The sequence below is a fragment of the Misgurnus anguillicaudatus genome, chromosome 7 (genome assembly GCF_027580225.2).
Source record: "Misgurnus anguillicaudatus chromosome 7, ASM2758022v2, whole genome shotgun sequence".
In the NCBI taxonomy this organism is placed as follows: Eukaryota; Metazoa; Chordata; class Actinopteri; order Cypriniformes; family Cobitidae; genus Misgurnus; species Misgurnus anguillicaudatus.
Genome location: NC_073343.2, coordinates 14,436,257 through 14,452,515, shown reverse-complemented (window position 1 = coordinate 14,452,515; position 16,259 = coordinate 14,436,257). Strand labels below are relative to the sequence as shown.

Genomic DNA, 16,259 nt, shown 5'->3' with positions numbered 1-16,259 from the left:
TTTGATTTGAGGCAGATTTGAAAGCCTGTTGAAGACCTATTTTCGAGGACATTAAAACACGTTTCCAATGATGGGAAACAGGGATTTAAAACGACAACGTGACAGGAAAAACAACCAGACCAAAGTCAATATTTGAGTAATATTTAGTTTACCAAGATGGGGCTAAAGGGACACCGAAGTTGCCTATTTCTATCTTCTCCACAGGTAATTAAGCATATTCGTTTACATCTATACAGTCTATGTTGTAAACTTGAAGTTTTATAGTTCTTTGGCTAACTATAGCATGGTTATGCATAACACTTGTTAGTGTAAACACGCATGTGGTTTAATGTGTTCAAACAGCCACACGCCGTCTCTCCACCCATTTATGTAATCTGAGGTACTGAGATAAATGTTTTTCATCTTTTCTTTTTAGCCTTTCATTGATAAAACTAACGCCGCTGATCTGCGCGTCTTTTGTTTCATTTTACAAGCGTGTGAAAGTTGCGCGATCTTATTTCACCAATATCAGAGGAAGCTCTTATATACACTGACATGTAACATGTTTACTTAAAACATAAGCATTGGACTCTGACATAATATTAGTTTGTGTCCATTTAAAACCGTCATTACTCCTGCTCATGATTAAATGACAGGAGAGGGACTCGTCCACAGACCATCTCCTCAGTAATCTGGAGAGAAGCGGTCGAAAATGGACAAAAAGAGATGGATTTAAATACCAAGTGTAAAAGTGATGTGTCTCTCTTGTCCACTTGTGATCTGATCGGCAAAAACGCATCTTAAAAAATACCAAGTGTAACAGCCCATGGGATATTTTTCCTCGCGTTGATGAAAAAGGAGTGTCTAAGCTACGTTTATGGTTGCTTGTTGTATGTGATTTTAAGCGGACATATCATGAAAATCAGACTTTTTTTATATTTAACATAAATCTGTGTGCTTTGACGGATCACAGGCAAAGGCCATTGCAAATTGTTCACTTTTTTCATGGCTTTTGCTTTGTAGCTACTGGAAGCCATGTTAACCTTGGCATGACACGAGTTAAAACGCGTTCCGAATGGGGGGGGGGCTAGAAAGTAATATTCAGTTGGTTGTCAAATAGAATTTTACCGCTAGATGGGAGTAGATCCTACACAGTGGAACTTTAAGATAATCTTAAAAACATGAGGCTTAAAGGTGCAGTGTGTAAATTTTAGCGGCATGTAGTGGTGAGGTTCCAAATTGCAACCAAAAGCTCAGTTCACAGCTCACCCCTTGCTTTTGAAATGCATGGAGGAGCTACGGTAGCCACCACCAGACAAACATGTCATGATTGGAGACAACGTAATAAAAAAGTTTGTCCATTAAGACTGTAGAAACATGGTGGCACAAAATGGCGACTTCCATGTAAGGGGACCCTCGGTGTATGTAGATAAAAACATCTCATTCTAAAGTAATAAAAACATAACGGCCATATAAGAGCCATATGAAAGGTCTTTATACACCCCTGATAATATAGTTTTGCATATTATTTTGCATTTCTGTCAAGAGATCCTTCTAAAAATTACACACTGCACCTTTAGTGTAGGCCAGAGTTCACGTCACCAAAAGCAGCAGATAAAAGCTGCATTTTATTGATCATAAGCTCATTTTTAAAATAAGCGATAGGAAAGAGCTACAGCAGCACTGATAGCCTAATATCATTGCATTTCTTTACTATTTATGAATATGATTGTGTGTTGAGCGTCTACGACAGCAGGGCTAATCAGGATATTCAGTTTGTCATGGGGGCCAGAGATATATCAGTGATGATGACTACATATACATTTAAACATACTCATGTTGTATTTTGAAACTGCATAACAACAAAATCAGTGCATTGTACAATATACTTTTTCTACAAACATGTATTTTCAAACTGCATACAACAAAACTTGTGCATTGTAATATGACCAAGTAGGCTTTATCTACATCCAGACATGTTCGTATTTTGTATTTTAAAACTGCATAACAACATAAGTGCATTGTAAGATACCCGAGTTTTATTCTACATTTAAAGGGGTAAATAAGAGCCATATCACACTCATTGAGAATTTAACTTATTTACTCACTAAAGTACACATAACCAAAAGTTTATAATATGGAACATAACATTGTTTTATGCAGTTTTTTGTCAATGCTAATTATTTCACGACCTCTATTTAAACTACAACCGCCATCTTAGTAACTGGCAAACATAAGGCTAGCTTCTAATAAGAGAAATTATACTTTTAGATTTCGTCAGGGCAGTAAAATCAGGTGTATGTTTGTCAGCGCGATACGCATACAGTGGTGCAGGTGCTGGGCTGTGAGCGATGGCCGATTATGACTCGCATAATATGTGACCTGATCCAGCAAAATGAGTCACAGTGACCCAAATTTCAAAATTGAGATTTTGGTATCAATGAAAAGAGGAGACCATAAGCTTTCAAATGATATCCCAGTCAAAGGCATACCTTGAATGGTTTTAAAGATATAGACATTTGAATTAAGGTTGTCTGTCCTCTTTTTCCAACTAAAAACCTGAGAAAAACGCCTTTAAAGTTTTTGCCCGTTTTTTGTAGATATCTTTCAAAATCCATTGCATTTTTAAAGGGATAAACGATTTATTTTACAGCTTAATTTGACCAAAGACATTAATATAAATGCCATTACAGTAAACCAGGAAACTAGCTTATAAATCAAACAGAATGATGTTTATTGAAAATGTGAAGTAACAGAAAGGTTTCTGTGATGGTTGGGGTTTGAGTTAGGGGAAGGGAATAGAACATTACGTCTATGGAATGTCCCCACAAAACAATGTGTGTTTGTGTGTGTGTGTGTGTGCACGCGCGCGCACGTGCGTGTCCGCGCGCGCGTGTGTGTGTGTTCGCGTGTGTGCGCGCGCGCGTTCGCGTGTGAGAGAAATTGAGAGGCAGAGAGACAAGCAAAAAGAAAACAATAATGCTTGCCTATGTAATCATATCTTTGTGTAGGTTAGTTGACAATAACACTGTAACCAATTAAAAAGGAGTTAAATAGGAGAGGAGAGTGATGTGAGTATGACAGGAGGATGGCTGGACCAATCGCGTGCCCCGGGGTTTCCCATTGACAAATGATCAGCCTTTATGAAGATTTCTGATTGGCTCTAAAACAACGTGTAACACCATATTTGGAGAGAGAGTGACGTTTCAGGGCCAGGGGATCCCCCGAAATGCTCGGAGGTGAGGAGAGGATTTGACATAAGCAATGTTTATTTCCAGCGAATTTAGTAAAACTGTTTCAACTTTAATAGTCATTTAAACACCTTTACTCAATTATTTGGACTACGAAACTTTGGGAGATAATTTTTTAATGTCTGCTCTTTGATATTAGCTAAAAATATTTTTTTTGATAATTTCATTGTTTTTCCATATTATCGGCTCATATCTTAAAACGGAACGTTGCGACTTCCGACTCATTTCGCCAGATCGGGTCACATATTTGAGCCTTTGTCTGCTTTGAACTTCGGAGAAACACCAGGATCTTTTATCTAGTTCACAAAAATCGTTTCCTTTATTAAGACATCTAATGTCATTGTGGATAAGCAAGTGATCATTGAGCCGACATATCAGACAAAACTGTCGGAAAAGGAGTTGTTGTAAGCTGGAAATACAATAAATAAAGTTAAAACAGCCATAGAGTCCGTGGTCTCTTAACTCACCACTGTCAGTCTTCGCATCTTGACGCGGGCAGACCAAAGCGCGAATACACATGAAGGGGTGACTCGCGCTCTGCATCTCATACAACACATGCACGCGCATCAAGATTGCGACCCTGTCCTCTTGCTTTCCATGTGAAATCAATGCTTCGCTGAGTGATTGACAGCATAATGATTGACAGCATAATGCAGTCGATCGTGTTCCCGTTAGTTAAGCATACGATTTAGATATATAGCTTTCTTATCTGAAGATTATGTAAATGGCATGGCAAGCTGTGTTTTAATGTGTCATAAATTTCTCAAAGTCATGACTGTTTAAATACACTTGGCATCACATGCATGATTTAAGGTAAATTGACACTTTTTCGCGTCAATTCACAATAATTTAAACCATGCAGCTGTTATAGAGCCAATGCCAAACGATCACTGTTACGCGAGGACGCAAAACTTACGCGCGCGGATACGCGTCTTTACAAACTAATACGTTTACAATGTATTACATTGATGAAAAAGGGAATTAAACTTGTCATGCCATATATTACTGAAATAAAAGAAAGGGTTTTACGTCTGAATCCCCGAAACATTCCTACCTGTATGTGAGACTGCACGTTCTCCAGAGAGCTCGTGTTGATTCACGCCTTCATAATATAAAATCCATTTGCAGTTTTGTCCACAAACGTATATGAGAAATATTAATATTCCATCAGATTTAGTATCCCTACGGAGCCCGTCTGATGACATGGTAAAACTTTTTTTTTAATCGTGGCCACGAATTAGCAATTCGTTCCCACGAATTATTAAATCGTGGCCACGTTTTAGTAATTCGTTCCCTCGTTTAAGCTAAATCGTGCCCACGTTTTAGTAATTCGTTCCCTCGTTTAAGTTAAATCGTGCCCACGTTTAATTAATTCGTTCCCTCGATTAAGTTAAATCGTGGCCACGTTTTATGAATTAGTGCTCAGAATTTTATTTAAACTATCGGGACATTAACACAATCTATTAAAAGATCAAATTCACTATACTATAGACATTATTAATGACGCATACTAAATGCAGTTTTATAAATTCCTGCCAAGAATTTCATTAAAATCACCGGAATAGTGACGCTTATCGCAGCTCAATGCATTAATACATTGCTATTAAGTATAAAATTCATACACCTTATGGCTCTTGTATAGTTTTATTAACTCCTTCCCAGAATTTGATAAAAAACATTTTGACATAACATAGCTAACGCATTGATACAGTGCTATATAAGGATCAAATTCATGGGTCTTAAACCGTTTTATTCATTCCTGCCCAGAATAATAATAAAAAAAAACATCGGGACTAGGGTGACCAGATGAGATTGGCTGAAATTCGGGACGGGGGGGGGGGGGGTTCATCCAATAATAGTTTTATTTATTCATTTTATTTAATAATAAAAGATAATGAATTTCAAACGGAATCAATCATATTAATATAAGTACATATGCATATAAATAAATTTATATAATACGTATAGTATTTTATACTTTATACAATAATAGTTTTCTTTATTTTATAATAAAAATAAGGAATTTCAAACTGAAGTTACTGAACTAATCCTATTTTTATTAATATAAGTACATATGCGTATAAATTTATATAATACGTATAGAAGTATTTTTTTAACAAAGTGCCTTGCCTGCCCTCGACCAATCTGACTCCTTCACGCGACTGACTGTCACTGCCTGCACTTTCAACTGTCCTCGCGGTTGCTGCAACTTTCGCTCTCTTAATCAACTCTATAAAACAAAAAGGTCCTATTGTCTTTGTGCATATAGATGAATAAGATACATTAATAGAAACAATTGAGAGTGAGGAGCTGTCGTCATGGTACAGAGCCCCTCCCCCTTTCCGCCATGTTGGCAGGATTCCGGCGGCAGAACATGATTGTTTACGTGTGTTCTTAGCTCCGTAGTAGAGTAGTTTTTCGCAATTCTACACTGCTTTACCATGCCTCGCAGTTACTGCTGCGTTAAAAACTGCTCCAGTACCTCACATGATACATATGGAAAACATACGAACAATGGAATACAGTTTTTTAGGTTACCGAAATGAAGACACCATTATGCATAACAAAGACATCTCAAGCAATGGGATATTTGCATTAAAAATTTCATAATTGAATGAACGACACTTGCAATTGTCATAAACATGCATAAAACATCCTTTATATTCATGACATGTGTCATGTCATAAATAATTATGAAGGTTTTATGTCAGTCTTATGCACACCCTTTCAAAAAGTGTTACCCACACTGTTAATGGCTTTAATCTTTAATCATTTACATCTTGCCATCACACATATAACGACCATAGGCACTTTGCAGCCCCCAACACAAAAACCTGGTAAAGTTACAACAGTGGCATTGGGCTAAAATCAAATTACAACTAAATACCTAAATATTCTACATCACAACATGTTGGAAACGTTTGTGTACATTGGACATCTCGTGTTTAGAAACCGTCGCAGTTAATTACTTTGTCATTTTGGTCAAGAAGTGTCGGCTAAATAATGTAATTACAATACACAAACGCGTGTGAAGAAACTTAAGTTACCTTTGCCAGTACAACGCTGTTTGTGAGCTTGTTCCTGTAAGGTCCCTTTCTTTCGCCTTATCTTTTTGCATTGCTTTATTCCTTTTTCTTTTTATCGTATTTGTAGATCGTCTCTGTCCTGCCGAAATAATAAATTAAGAGCTTTGGAAGTCGCGCCTCTGTGAAGTTGCCTCTGGCAACCGACAGCGTCTCCTACCATCATGGCCGACCGGCCCAAACTCCGCCCAAATTGGCACGTGACTCCTCACTCTCAATACAACGTCAGCATATTTCGCGGAGGTTTTAACTGCTGCCAGCACAATGAGAGCCTACAGTATAAAAACAAGATGCTGCAGCCAATGAGCAGCCGGCAGCGGCTGGCTGCAGCCAATTGGCAGCCGGCGGGAGCTGGTTGCAGGATGACTTAACCTCCTCGCTCATGTTTTATCAGACAACTACTACTCAAGATTTTGCTTTAGTATAATTTTCGGGGAAATTAAAGCGGGATTCGGATTAAGATTTAGCTTCAGTATGATTTTCGGGACAATTAGAGCAGGATTCGGGATTCGGGACAGCAGCTTAGATTTCGGGACTGTCCCGAATTTTTCGGGACGTCTGGTCACCCTACTCCTCGCTCATGTTTTATCAGACAACTACTACTCAAGATTTTGCTTTAGTATAATTTTCGGGGAAATTAAAGCGGGATTCGGATTAAGATTTAGCTTCAGTATGATTTTCGGGACAATTAGAGCAGGATTCGGGATTCGGGACAGCAGCTTCCCACCCAGCACAAGACGTCATTTAGACGTTGTTTTTTGGGCTAAATCACGTCGGCCCGTCATGACCTTCATTTAGTCCAAAAAAAGACGTTGATAACTGGTCTTTGTTTGGTCCGTCTAATTCAGTCCAAATTTAGCCTAAAATTAGACGTCTTTTTCGGACCACTTTTCAACGTGTCTCCATTCAATAATAATCCTGACAAAATATGCATGAATGTATAAATACTGAGCACATTGAACGATAATGAAACACATGCTTTGTTTAAAGTCTATTAATATTTCTGTTTATTTTAATTAAATAAATATGTTAAATGTGCTCTAAACAGGTCATTTCGGTCCTGTACAGCACTGATAGAAGCACTTCATTTTCATCTTTTAACAAATATCTTTTTTTTCTTTTAATATCATATTATTATCAGAGGCGTGCGTCCATTTCATGCTTTGTAATCACGTGATTATTCAACGGGGAGACGCGCGTTCTGGATTTACCGAGTTTCTCCTCAGACAAGTGTTTCTGTTTTGTGGTCGATTCTGGGGTAAGTTTCCTTAAATTCGTGGTTACTTTATTGAAATTAGTTCACAGGGATGTTAATTCAGTTGTCAGTATATGTCGATACGACTAATAAATGATCAATTTGAATGTTTGTTTGTTAGTAATGTTAGCTCGAGCGCTGTCAGCTTGACTGAGCTCGTCGCGCAGGTGACGAGCAGGTCAGTTAATGGAAATCTTTTATTTGTCTTTATATCTTCTATATAATCGTGTTATGCTTGTTTTTAAATGTATTGTAAATTGTTTAGTTAATTATAATGCAAGTTTACTCCAAGTATTGTAGTGTGGGCTTTTTTCAGCTTACGGCTAGCCTGATTGAGCTCGTGGCACGGCTGTGAGCTAGCAGTTAACGTTAGTGGATATTTGTTTTATATCTTTTATAAAAACGTGTTGTGCTTTTTTCTTAAATGTATTAAACTAATTATATCACAAGTTAAAAGGCCATTCTGAATAAATAACTGTTGTATATTTATTGTTACTTCTTTCAGATCCTTTCTTGGTGTGTCTTGATGTTTTCTATTGGCTAAAAAGTAAGTATTACTTTGTTCATATTTTCACAGCCACCAGAATCAGAAGTAAGTGCTCAAAACTGAAATAGCAGGTTGGTCTCTTCAATGCAATGATAAATAAAATGGGTATAACTAATGAAATAGTCATATCTCACTTTGACTTTATGTACAGTTTGCTCGAGGTCAAAACACAGCTCATTCATACAAATCAAACAGTGACACTGGCTATATGTCTGCTTTCTTTTTTATAGCAATAAAAGCATAGAGACATATAAAGCAAAGACAACTATAAGATAATCCTTCAGGAGCCAGTAAAACATCTACAGTTACAGCAGTAAACATACTTGTTATGGGGTAAGAAAAACTAGTACAGTGTAGATATGAATTATGGTATCCTAAGCACTTCTCTTATTATTGCTTCTGTCTTGTTCTTCAGTTTTTGTAGTGCAAATAAGGAGACTTAGAGTAAGTACAAATTGAGCTTTTAGTACTGACGTGAATATTACATCGCCATTCGTTTGAAAGAAATAGAAAAGCGCTACGTTTTATTTTGTACAACCAAACTTGCTCGTATAACTACGATAATAATACTTTTTCTGATGCTGCTGTTTACTCCATTGTAGCATGTCTCTGTGAAACTGACAATCTCAGGTAGGAGCTGCTGGTTTGTGGTTGGCAGTATGGATCACGGTCTGCGACTCATGAGGAGCTGGTCTGGAGACATGAAGAGGTTGTCAACAGGTGTGTTCCTATACTCTACCAAAATGAGAGAGGGATCAGTCATGTGGGCCAATGTGTGTGAAACTTAATGTTTTTGCAAAGTCCTTAAACTCTTTGTGTTGATTTTGTGGACCTTTTAATTTCACTGGTATGCCATGTCTCGCGAAAGTGACTAAGCTTGCTGATGACAGTGGCAGACATAGTAGTGTTGAGTTTGTCTAATTGGAAGAAATGGTAAATGGTACATCTACATTAACCATTTATTCATTGTCCGAGGTGAAGAAGTCTGAAGCTAATACCTGCCACAGTCTGATTGGTATTTCATGAGGAATCATGGGTTCCTTGGTATTTTAATTATGTTGAACCAGGCAAGTACTCCATCTTTCGATCATGTGTTCTGTCTGCCCTGCTGAAAAAAACAGCATCAAACCAGCATGGACCAGCATGGGAATTATGCTGGTCTATGCTGGTTTAGCTGGTGGTCACAGCATACCAGCACCAAAACACAACATATGCTGGTATGACCAGCATGGGATGCTGGTGCTAATGCTGGTTTAGCTGGTGCTAATGCTGGTTTGGTGCTGGTTTAGCTGGTGCTCATGCTGGTGCTGATGCTGGTTTGGTGCTGGTTTAGCTGGTGTTCACTAGCAAACCAGCACCAAAACACAACATATGCTGGTCTTGCTGGTATGCTGGTTTTTTCAGCAGGGTGCTTACACATTCCTAGCCAGAATAACATTTCGTGCTCTTAGCTTAGACTTCTCAGCGTGTGCGCATATCTCAGGTCAGATATGACTATTTTCTTATCTTCACTGGTCAATGAAAGTTTGTCTTAAAAGTCAATAATGTATGTGGGAAATTTGTCTCCTCTTTGCAGGCCATCCATCCAAGATCATCTATCTGAGCTGCTGAAAACTGCCTCGGTACGGATCTGTTGGAGCTTTGTGTCACTGACTGGTAAGTTTTTATAATTAAAGGAATAGTCTACCCTTTTGCCATATTAAACTGTTATTACCTCAACTTAGACGAATTAATACATATCTATCTTTTTTCAATGCGTGCACTGTACAGCGCGTCGTGAATGTGTTAGCATTTAGCCTAGCCCCATTCATTCCTATGGTACCAAAACAGGGAAGCCATCAAACACTTCCGTGTTTTCCCTATATAAAGACTGTTACATGAGGAGTTATACTAGTAAGTATGGTGCCACAAAATACAACTTTTTTTTGGTACCATAGGAATGAATGGGGCTAGGCTAAATGCTAAATGCTTTTCAAATTGCTAGCAACCAACGAGTCAGCTGTCTTGTCAATTAAATATTGAAGCGTGATATTATTTTGCTATTAACTGTCATATTAGCAGAAACCTTAAAAAGAGGACGCTTGCTCTGATCTTGTTTGAGGGTGAGAGGTGCACAAACACGCAGGAGAGTGAGCGAGTGGAGTCCGGTTCTTCAAAGCTACTGTAAACTTCCCTCACCACACCGCAAGGCCCGCCTCTCCCCCCATCCGATTGGACAATGGAAAGATGCGAATGACGTCGGCTGCTTTTCCGCTCTCAGCGCTCCTTCAAAAGCGTGTGCTGCGGCTGGTGTCAAAAAACACAAGGCGTTCGGCGCGCATAAACAGTGCGCAAATACTCCCTGCCCATAGAATATCATTAAAAAGGCGCCTGCAACTGCCATAAATGCATTTGGTGTGATTGGCCCCTAAGAGTGATTCTTAGCTTTAAGAAATTTGACAACTTGCTTTTATACTTAAGATTGAAAGTAGGAGTATATTTCATGAATTCTTAGTACTTAAGACAAAAATGGCACTTTCAGAAGCTTGATAAATATGGGAACAGTTGTCTAACTTGAAACTAACTTCAGTTTCTTTACTTTCCCATCAGTATTTCTGCAAATTCCTGTTTCGTGTCACATTGCTTATGCAAGACTGAATCCATAAAGGTGAGTCGTCATCATCATGAGAAACGTCTTTGCTCACTGCATGCACATTTCTTTTATAAGCAGAATGACACACTTTGGTGAAGTGATTGTGTTTTTGGGGCTGTTTAAACTTGGTATTAAGATGTGTGTTTGTTTTTTTTGTCGATCGGATCATAAGTGGATGAGAAGGACACATTCTGTTTACACCTTGTCGATCGGATCATAAGTGGATGAGAAGGACACATTCTGTTTACACCTGGTATTTAAATCCGTCAGTTTTGTCCCCTTTCAACCTCTTCTGTTCTGAATACTTTTAGGTGATGGTCTGTGGAGACTGTGGGCGATTCCTTCTGCTGTCATTTAAACATGAGCGGGAGTAATGACGGGTTTAAATGGACGCAACTAATATTATGCCAGAGTCTGCTGCTTGTAAGTAAACATGCTGCACAGTTTTTTGTACTTTTATATGTAAAAGCTTTCTTTGATATTTCTTTGATATTCTCTTGTGGCTGTGTGGAACACATTCTACCACATGCGCGCTTACACTACAAAAGCAATCCGATCAAAAGTGTTTTCAACTACCTCTGAATGTGGTCAAAAGTGGACGAGCTCAAGATGTTTTGAACATCATTTACACCTGTCTTTAGCATCGTCCACTTGTGATCCGATCGACAACAGTACATCTTAATACCAAGTGTAAACGGACCCTTTTTTACTTGTGCTTCCAAGCTTTATAATGGCAGAAAACAATAATTAGGGAACAACTTCTGACTTTAAACCTCAATAAAGTGCATTCATCCTTCACAGAGGTAATCCCACTCATTGCGCATTGAATCGTGTGAGTCCAAGACATTGTTACCGGAAACTAGCTATTATAGTTTATAAAGTTTAAAACATTATCTTTTCTTACTATATAGCATCGATTACCCACAGAAGACCTTTATTAACCCCTTGGAGTGCTGTGGATTAATTCTTTAAAGGCTGCACTTCTTTGGAAAGTCAGAAAATGTACCCTGATCCATGTTTTTTCCCATATTAAGCTCGGAAAAGCTCGGACGTTTACTAATATAACTCCAAATGTGTTCGTCTGAACATGTGTATCTGGAGTTACTGAGTGTGAGTTAGGGCTGTCAAAATTGCTCAAAAATGACGTTCGAATATTCTCCCTAAAAAACCCACGAATATTCAAACTATTCGAATATCTGGTTGCCCATTTTTTCAACGACGTTAACGACGTTTAATGACGCATTACGTCAATAACATGAATTAATATAAAGAGACATAACTACTTCTATAGGTAGTCTATTTAAGTTTAAACATATTTGACAACGTATATTACATACACAAAACAAGTAAATCAAGAGACATCAAAGTGATATGGTACCTCGGTTACATTGCTTGACAAAACTCCCTGAAGCCTGCTCCATCCACGACACTGATCGGTCTCATGTCCTTACAAATGAACGAAATTAATTTCTCCGTTATGACCTCTTTTCGTGTTGCAGACAAAGAGCTTGTGGCGGGCGATGCAAAGTAAGTGTTAAGACGTGACTGTTTAGCTGGAGTTCCACACATTGTGATCTCGTACACACTGCAAACTTTCAGGAGTGACAACCGCATTTAAATGTGATGATTGACACGGATATAACCATATCAACGGTCTGCCGTCTCACGTGCTTATCACTCACAGCTTTAAAGAAAATAATTTAACAGCATTATGTTTTGCAATAAACCTCCGTCGTGTCGTTGTGTATTGTACGCATTTGTGAGGCTGCGCGCGCTCTTGCAGTGTTGCCAGGTCCTCGTCTTTTTTGTACTCACATACCATTTTAGCGCTTAACCGTTTATAGCTTTTGGCTTATGAAGCGATTAAGTTTTTGGTGTTGTTAAAATGTGAAGGTGCCAGTCCCAATATTTTGATCTTTGAGGTAAAGCGTTTGGATTTATTTCGGTTTATTATTGGATTTTTCTTGTTCGCTGTTTTTTTAGTGAAAGATCTGGCAACACTGAGCAGCAAACGCTTGTGCCTCTGTCATTCTCTGTATTGCGCATACAGAAGACTTTTCCCCCTTTCTAATAATTTATTTCTTCAGAAGAGAGACCTGTCATGTCCATGATGCACGTTTAAACACTTTATTAACTACTAGTTGTTCAGTTCGGTTATGTAGGCTACACACTATGCAAAGTTTCGGTAAACGCGGTTGTCACTGCAGTTTGCGGGAGTTAATGCGGTTGTAGAATGCGATGGTCAGTCCCGTAAATTACTGAAGTGTGTGTGTACAGAACAAGATTAAGCATTAAAAGTGACAAACGAATTAATATGCAGTGTGTACAAGATGCCATGCTCATTTGGGTGCACATTTTCGAGATGTGACATCATGTTGCTAGTGGTCGAATGGTATGCTAACAACTTTATCTCGCGGCTCAACAATTTTACCTCCTACTGACCAAAATCCAAAGTACTTCCAGACATAGCTTTTTAGATTTTTTGGGGGTTAAAATCTCTTTCTCTGCTACGGTCGGCTTTCTGCCATCTTCCATGCAAGATGCGTCAACTTTTAACAGTGACAGACAGTGTGACTACTGTGACCTGTCCCTGAACCAGGCGCACTAGTGCGCCACAAAGCAGACAGCCACGCCTCTACTACCGCGTCTTAAAAAAAAAAATGTATTCGAATATTAACTTTCATATTCGAAATTCGTTTTTTTTACTAGTCGAATATATATTCGAATTTAGAATATTCGTTGAGAGCCCTAGTGTGAGTACATCATGGGGTAATTTTAAAATCTGTCTGAATTATCGCTTTAAGGTTTTAAATGGAGTATAGCAATACATAATTGGGACTAAAAAACAAAGGTAAAATAAAATATACATTCCTTTAAATATTAGTGTACCTAATCATGCTTTACCTTTTGTTAAGACAACCCCTGTTTTTAATGTTAACATTTAATTTTTTTTATGTTCTCACTTGGATGCTGTAACCATAATGCAACCAGGACAACACACCTGGAGTGACCGAGAGCAGGATGAAGAAAGAATCGGATGAGAAAATGTCAACTGGTGTCCATGAGGAGACATATTGTTCTTGGACCTGCTTTTTCTGTTTAGTAATAAGTGGTTTTATGTGGTTACATAAAAGTAATTTAATATTCAATCCACAAGCTAAATTTCCTACATTTTCTTAAAAGGGTAGTTGACCCAAAAAGGAAAATTCTGTCATTTACACAAACAGTTTGGTTACAAACATTTCTCACAATATCTGCCTTCCTGTTTATCAGAACAAAGAAATTTATGCGGGTTTGTAACAACATGAGAGTGTGTAAGTGATGGCATAATTTTCATTTTTGGGTGAAGTACCCCTTTAACATTTTTTACCCAGGGGTAGGGGTGTGCAGCGGAGTCAGTATTTGTATCTGTAACAGTCTCAAAATTATTTGTATCTGTATTTGTATTCGGATGGAACCGGAAGTGGGCGGGTCTTAAACAGGAAGTTTGTCATATTACATTAAAATGGCATTTTAAATGCATTTTTGCTTTTTATTAGAATTATAACTTAAATAACTGTAAATATTTATTAAAAATAATAATACAAAATTTTAATCAAAAAGACAAATAACTTGATTCTCGTTAGTAATACTCATGGAAAGCAAACAACTCATTTTTAAAGCCTCATACAGCTTGTGCCTATGTGCTATGCATCATTGTATTGTAGCATTAAAATAACAAATTTGAAAGCACGTTGACATAACTGTAGGCTACATCACCTTTAAATGTTTATTGTGCCTGTCAGCACAGTTCCATGAGACCCATTCTATCTAAATGAGTGCGATGTTTTCAGAAAAAATAAGTAGCCTACATTAATCCCTAGTCTAGCGATTTAAATATAGTAATTAAACATCTAAAATGATCGTTATTTGTAAGTTTTCTAAAAGAGTGAAATATAACCTAATACTACTCATATATCCGTGTCTGACATCTTGGTTTCAGTTTAAAAACATGCAGGAATTTGAGAATAAAATGCAGGACTTGCTTGATGTTTAAAGAGCTATTAAGGGAGATAAAGTTCGGGAACTGATTTATGTTAAAAAAGTTATTAAGATCGACAAACTCGCGCTGACTGACAGATCCGAAATGCAACGCAGAGACACGCAAGTGGCGCAGTATATGCACAGAATAGTTCAAAATCATCTGTTTTGATAAGAATTTACGAAAGCATAGAACAAACTTGCTGAGCTCATTTTTATCTATGTCCATATAGCGTTTGCGCGAATTTAACGAATTGTTTAAAAAAAAACTTTCTTATTAATCTTCATCTAAATAAATAAATAATCAGATATTTGTTTAAATTTTTTAATAAAAATATGCTCTATTAAAAATCAGTTTTGACTTAGTTCAAAACCAGCAACATGATTTAAAACAATAATGTAATTAGAAATATTTAATTCAAATGTTTCAGTTGTTATTTGCTTACTTTATTTTTATATTAATTGCAATTCATGTCATAGTATTCTTCAGTTTAAATTTTGCTTTTAAAATGTTACGTTTTCATATTTTTATTTATTTACTTTATTTTATTTTATTTTATTTATTATTTTATTTTATTTAATTTATTTTATATTCACCTAGATTGACAATAAAGCTTTCTTCGACTAGAAGTAATTAAAATATCATCTACCAGTGCCACAGAGATACAGAGTTATTAACGAATATTTTATTATCAGAGTGCAGCATTTTATCAAGGTTTTTTGGTCTAATTAAATAAAACGGATTTTTTTTTACAGTTGGGTTAAAAGGATACAGTTGGGTTATCATATGGATGTGAAAGGCAGTTTCTGGTATAAATAGCAGAACACAAAGGGTTTCTGTGTCATTAGAAATGCAGTCAAAAAGTGGGACAACAAGGATAACTGATCATGAAGGTAAGAACCTTAACCATGACAGGTGAGGGATATATTATGGCTGAAAAAACAATAACCAATTAATGAAATATTCATGTCATATGTGTGTTTGACATATAAATTCGTATTACCTTTTTGTTAGCTGTCCTATTTTGAGGTAATTATTAGCCTAATAATAATAGTATAATTAATATTATATAATACATTCTTGAAACGAGGTTAAACCCTTGGAAAGACATAGGAAATAATATAGAAATTTAGCCCATTTATAGACGTCTTTTCAACGACCATGAAATGACGTCTTTTAGCCTTTCACTTTTCAACCAAATTTAGCCTTTTTCTAGACGTCGATTTATAGACATCTTTTCAACGACATGAAAAACACGTCTTTTCACCTTTCACTTTTCAACCAGAATTTCACGTTATTAAGACGTCTGGAGAAGTCGTCGTTTCGACGTCTTTTCAACCAGATTTTGCTGGGTGGGTTAGATTTCGGGACTGTCCCGAATTTTTCGGGACGTCTGGTCACCCTAATCGGGACATTAACATGACGCTTAACGCATAAATACAGTGCTATTTAAAGATCAAGTTTACTATATAGCCTACCTTATTAATGAAT

At 37.2% G+C, this 16,259-nt stretch overlaps 1 long non-coding RNA gene across 2 annotated transcripts; it reads left to right on the top strand.

The window, feature by feature from the left end:
* Positions 1–7,458: 7,458 nt before the first annotated feature.
* LOC129418324 (uncharacterized) lies at positions 7,459–15,514 on the top strand. 2 transcript variants are annotated; one of them, XR_012370501.1, is made up of 7 exons: positions 7,459–7,571; positions 7,690–8,115; positions 8,718–8,835; positions 9,692–9,771; positions 10,705–10,762; positions 11,059–11,170; positions 13,739–15,514. It is a non-coding gene; the product is annotated as an uncharacterized lncRNA (long non-coding RNA). The 2 variants fall into 2 exon arrangements; XR_012370500.1 differs by lacking the exons at positions 7,459–7,571; positions 7,690–8,115 and adding exons at positions 8,122–8,448; positions 8,540–8,559.
* Positions 15,515–16,259: the final 745 nt, after the last annotated feature.